Source organism: Bombus affinis, chromosome 5, assembly GCF_024516045.1.
Source record: "Bombus affinis isolate iyBomAffi1 chromosome 5, iyBomAffi1.2, whole genome shotgun sequence".
In the NCBI taxonomy this organism is placed as follows: domain Eukaryota; kingdom Metazoa; phylum Arthropoda; class Insecta; order Hymenoptera; family Apidae; genus Bombus; species Bombus affinis.
The window spans coordinates 1030295-1036388 of record NC_066348.1 but is presented as its reverse complement, the minus strand read 5'-3'; the positions used below and the strand labels follow the sequence as shown (position 1 = coordinate 1036388).

Sequence of the window (6094 nt, the reverse complement as noted above, 5' to 3'; positions counted from 1 at the left end):
TTCCTACGACCCTACCTTCGAACCTGGAGGCGCGTACGCTTGTGATTGCGTTACTTCTCGCCGTTCCAAATGAAATTTTCTACTTCGTACTAACAACGTTACGTGCACGTTTTTCATCCTCCCGAGAGAAAATTGAATGGTCGCGTTAGAACCGTTGCGAACCGTTGCGAACCGATGAAATCCACCTACTCTCTCTCCGTGCCATTTGTCAGAGAAGTGAGATTAAAAACGATTAAAATGTTCACTTTTGTGATTTACTTTCCCCGCGTGCATACAGCTTCTCACATTTCATTAACTATCTATTATTAAAGCGAAGATTCGAATGCATTTATGGACAATTTAAGTAGCATTGAATTATTAGTCATATTTACGATCTCTTAACGATGTTCCATCGTTAATCGTCGCATAAAAAATATCAACAATTACACGATATCCCAAGAATTAAATAAATGAAATTATTTAAATCTCTACAACTTACTTGTTATTATCTTCAACATCAGCAGAAATAATTAAGATCTTCGATTTAAGTGAGATATCATCTGTATCGAATAGATACTTAGGTCTTTATTTAAGAATGACTCTTGTAGCTATTGAGCACAATAAAATCTGATCCTTCCTTACACGTTTATATATTTCGGTCCAATAACGAGTGCTTCTTAACCTGACCTGAAAACCTCTACTCCAGTTCTTTCACCCACACATTTTCCCTTTCGATTCCACTCACTGACGTCGTATAAAGGATGTGAAAAGGTAGGAAATTGTGCTCTGAATTTTGTTTTAAATTAAGTTCCGGAGATAAAATACGAATTCTTCTACATGACAGCTACGTTTCGGAAACCGAGCGCAAGATTGTTTGCCGCTTATGTCAATCCTCAATATATTTCATTATACTTCAATGAATATAATCTACCATTTTTGGGGGGAGAAAAGCACAAATTGTAGGAAAACTTCTGAAGTTTGAGGAGAATATCAGAGAATCGTTATTGATACGCGTGAATTCTCGTTCCAATTTTATGCTAAAAGTTTCTTTAAAAAGTAATTTTATCGATTGAGACATAAAATAAAATTTACTGCACTCGAACACGCTGCTGCACGAACGAATGTATTTACAACGGGTGAGTTAAAACTGTTTACGATGACATTTTCAAAAACATACAGTGTGTCTAGCAATTCAGAAAGATAATTTTCTATTACTGAATGCAAAACACATCATCCCTTGCGGGGATCGAACCCGCGACCTTTGGATTAGAAGTCCAACGCGCTATCCTCTGCGCCAAAGGGACCTTGATGCTGGCTAACAATTTATGCAAAATGACAATCATAAAAATCATTTTTTTAAATATATTTAATAAATTTAGTAATATAAAGGTATGCGTGACTAAAATATAAATATGCGTATGGCTAGATGTGTCGCGCATATATTGCAAAAGTGACATAACTTAAACAAGTTTTCAGGAAAAGCGGAAAACTATTTGGAAGGTTATAAATTATTATTTACTAAATACATATTGTTGGCAAAGGGAATGGACAATTATCAACAATTATTTTTATAATTGTCCATTTTTAGCCTTTGAAATACATCCTTGAACGTTACTCATTTTAATGAAAAGAAACACTTTGATGTAATATCTTATACACAAATGTATTTGATATAAGGGTTTAATCTAATCAGCGAGTGTTAATCTAATCTAGAGAAGGTTAATCCAATCGACTGGTATTTTAATATATTATTTGTTATCACGTAAACGCAATAGACAAAGTGAAACATTTAACATGTTCACCATCTTTAACAACGTCTAATTTCCGAACACATCGTAATTGTATAATGACCGGTAGTAATGAATTAAGTACATGTAACAGAGTGACGTAGTAGAAAAATCAAGGAATAGTCTGGCGTAGATTCAGGAGAATCGAAGATTCCAGTGCCGATGCAATTACTGATTCGCAATGGAACAATTCCAGACGTGAAATAGTATTAGAAAAGAAAAGAGAAAAGTTGAAATAGATGAAGACAGAACCGGAGAAAATAGTAGGAATGGAAAATTGGGAAACACCGGAAACTGTTCGCACTTGTGCGATCTGATCATCGCACGTACGCTTGTGAGTTATGAATCGCGTGAACGAAGGAATGAATTTTAAAAATAACGACGCAAGAGAATGAGAACTGAAAATTGTTAGATTGAGAATTAAAAATACTTCGTATTTGACACCAAATGACATTGACAACAAATAAACACTTATTTTCTAAATCGTTGATTCTGAATTCTTCGTCATTTAACTACACCATCAAAGGGTTAATCGTTAAAAGTACAAGAACATCGATACAATATCACATATGTTGATAAATCTTGTAATATAGACAGTAATCCTGTGCCAAAAACAAAACAACAACATCTGACATTCAATATATGAATGTGGATCATCTCTTTTACAACGAGATAATCGGTATTTTCCAAGCAATTTTCCACGATGATATTTTGTCTATAAACAGATAACGATTCGACAAGCGAAACTTTGGTACATGTTACGCATCGGCAGGTGGCTCCGTGCAGTGTGATTCTTCGATACTCGTTTCCACCACCACCGACGTTAGTACTACACCACCACAACTACCGACAACCCTGGCTGGCCTCACGGTTAGCAGCCCCTAGCGAGTCGGGGACGCCTACGAAGCGGCAACCCCTTAGCGTTCAGTGGTACCGCATCCTCCGTAACAGGCGTTACGCGCGCGTACCATTACATTCCGTCCGAGGTTCTTCGTGTATACTTTTCTATCTTTCGGAAAGTGTCATCGAGTCTGTCACACCGTCTTTAGCCTCGAACTGTTAAGAATTCTGTTCGCCGAATCCAAAACTGGTAGTCGAGTTCTTTTCGGCATCCATGGTAGCTATGCAACTTGTTCCGTGAATTTGATGTTCGTCCGTTTCTATGCGATTTCGTGTGTTTTCTCTGATTCGCGGTTATACGTACTGTGTCACTCGTAAATTGACAGTTTGTTCCGTATATAAGTTCCGTATTCGGAGAAGAGACGTTTGCGACGTAAGTTATAATTCCGACACAAACCCTCGATCTCGTGAGATACTTTATCACTTTTGATATAAAAATGTTATTAAAGAAGTGTGCTCTGGAATTCACGCTATTCATGGTGCTTATCATCTTTACATAACTCTAATTATCTATAAGTGACCGATTAATTTCCCTTCACCGTGAAAACTGACCTTTAGCTTCTTCTCGCAGTGACATTGCGCGATTACATTTCACCATTGCGTACAATCCGTAACATTGTCACGTACGTACCGTTGAAATACTTGATGATGCACTGTATCGAAGGAGAGGATACAGTTCGATTTTTCCCTCTTTTGCTTTTCACTCATTGTTTCTCCAACTTCTTTGTTTTCGTTCGATTCGAACGTCAAATTTTATGCATTTCGATTGCCGCGCAATTGATTCGTTTAACAATAAACCTTGATTGCAGATTGCTTGTGCTTCGGAAGCGCGTCAAATTATGAATGCGTGAATTCGCGAAGATCAGCTGCGATTTTCATCACAGAAAATTTCGATAACTGTTGAAACGTCTCATTATCGTTTCTGCAGCAATATTTTGACATCCAGATGAAAATATTTCTTTGATTTCCGTGAAAATGCTTTACACAAATGATTGGTTTTATTTAAGTGCGAGCGAATGTGCATTCAAGTAATAAAGAATTTTATATGCATCCATGGCAAAGCGCTTTTACTTTTTTCGAACGCTGAAAAGGCAGATACATAAAGGTCTGAATATAAAAAAAAGACCTCCTATTTTGTATTTCGTTTTTTGTTTTCAGTTTCTTTAGTTGTATCACTATAGATTTCTTTTTTGCGCTATATTGTACTATCGTTGTCTCTATTTATTTCCATGAAAGTATTTATCAAAATTTCGTTTAATTCTAGTACTTGTTAGAACTTGAAAACTTCGACGGCTCAGATCTATCACTGTCTCTGTTGGAAATTGATACATACCATCGCACCGTTATGAAATAAGTTATACAGTTTCTAATGATAGAAAAGTTATATACTTGGAAGGACGATTCAATAGAAAATCCATACTATTCTTACTAGCACATCAGTTTTCGTTTCTTTGGACTCCTATCGTTGTTTCGAATCTCCAGAAGAAAGATTCCACGAGAAGAGGAAATTTGTCTTCATCGATTACGACTCGTCACTGGTAAGTTTTCTTAAATAAAGGAACAACTTCTTCTATCCATGCTTATTATTGTTAGCTTACATCTCCTTTGTCTTGAATGTTTTAGATGAAAGTTTACCTTGACATGCAATCAAGTTTTCATAAATTACACAAACAATACTTGATTTTTTCATTTTATTAATGCACCGATCCATATATTTTAGAATAGAGATAGAAACATATACATACATATATATTTCTATGGATGTGGACAATAAAGTTACTTCTATTGAACCGATTGTGAAAAGAAGAATAAAAAAGTATTAAGCAGATTTTTAACAAAAATTTTAAGACAAAAGGTATTTATGTGTAATTAAACAGGCATAAAAGGGCAAGAATATTACGTGTTTTTCAAACTTTTTGTTGCAGTGGATGATGTTTGTCATAAAGAATTATCGACCGTTATTTCATAGAGGATAGTTAATGCCTAAACCTGTATGAATTTTGCACTTTTTTCATTAAAATTGATTGCAATGTAAACAAATGTATAAAAGCATAATACCTATAATTACAGCCGATACACGACTGCAAAGTCATCCGTGATATTTCTCTCAAATATTTTCGACATCAGACTTTATTGCTGGAATAAAAGATTTACAACTGTTATTATTGGAATGACAAAAGTTATGACTTTATTACGATTTCGGAAAAGATATTTAAGCTTTCAGATAGCAATCATGAATCATGATTCGCGTGAACGACACATGCGTCGCACGTTGTTTACGTAATTTGGACATAAAACAGTGTATCTTCATTTGCGATCCCCACTAGACTAAAATAGCCAATCGATTTTTGTCAACTACACAGGAGACAACATTCCGTGACAAAATTATGAGACGGAATTAAACAACATTGCACTTCATTAAGGATTTTATTTATATAACAAATATCGTTCCAAGATAAATATCAATAGTATAACTTCTGTTAAAATTGAAAATTTTTAATCAAATTTAAGGACTATTTTAATCAGTACGTACTTCTCTCGTGATTGTAAAAGTTTGATGATTTCAGTGTTATGAAGAAATTGCATTTTTGTTTGTGTGTTATTCTTTAAGAAAAATAAAATGCAGCAACTTTGAAAGTATTATTAAACTAGAAACTGAAACTTTATGAACCAAGTAGTAATCACAAACGGAAACTATTGCTCAACAGTAGTTATTGTAGAAATAAAGAAAGAAATATTTCCTGCATTATTAGACGGAAAAATATTTGCAATAACCATAAAAATGCAACACTACAAAATTAATTAAAAGTCACAGTTTTTCTAATTCAGCCCTAGATAAAATAAAACATTAGAAATTCTAACAATTCATAATAAAACATATTAAAGACGGTCGCGATATTTTATAATTAGCAACATTGAGGCAACCACGATCACTCTATCGTAACTCTAATTGAAACTGAAATTGACATTCAGTCGCAACAGTAATTAATTACTGACAATACAAAAAAGGTGCAATTTGCCCAATATGAAGGTGAACCAACATCTACGTTGGCCAAGAAATAGACCACTACTATCACTATAAATACTACTACTACAACTACAATTCTAAAAGCGAGCATAGTGACGAAGTAATAACAATAATGACTCTTCATCCTCTGGATGGAAAGCCATTAGTAGTTGCCCTCTTCTATGGCAAATTGCCATAGAGTCTCTCGAGCTTGTAAGGATTCTTTTTTCTTCGGGCACGATGCTGAAACTTAAATCTAGGCTCGAGATAGCAAACAAAAAATTACTTTTAATGATAAATCACGAAACCTAAATGCTCAAATGCTTAACTTATGCATAACAAATGCATAAACTTATGAACAACGATTATAGCGATCGTTGCTCATACGTGCGTACATGTATATACAGAACCTCGAGCGATA

General features: G+C 34.6%; 1 protein-coding gene and 1 non-coding gene across 15 annotated transcripts in view; one reads left to right on the top strand and one right to left on the bottom strand.

The window, feature by feature from the left end:
• Positions 1-1210: 1210 nt before the first annotated feature.
• Positions 1211-1283, bottom strand: Trnar-ucu (transfer RNA arginine (anticodon UCU)). The gene has a single exon. It is a non-coding gene; the product is annotated as a tRNA-Arg (tRNA).
• Positions 1284-2639: 1356 nt separating this feature from the next.
• LOC126916226 (uncharacterized) overlaps positions 2640-6094 on the top strand; it is a 40564-nt gene continuing 37109 nt past the window's right edge. For 6 of the 14 annotated variants that reach the window (XM_050721775.1, XM_050721774.1, XM_050721772.1 and 3 more), the window contains exons 1-2: positions 2640-3289; positions 3931-4204. The gene's annotated coding sequence lies outside the window, so the exon portion shown is untranslated. The remainder of the gene's footprint in view (positions 3290-3930; positions 4205-6094) is intronic. The other 8 variants (XM_050721759.1, XM_050721766.1, XM_050721762.1 and 5 more) reach the window with 8 other exon arrangements.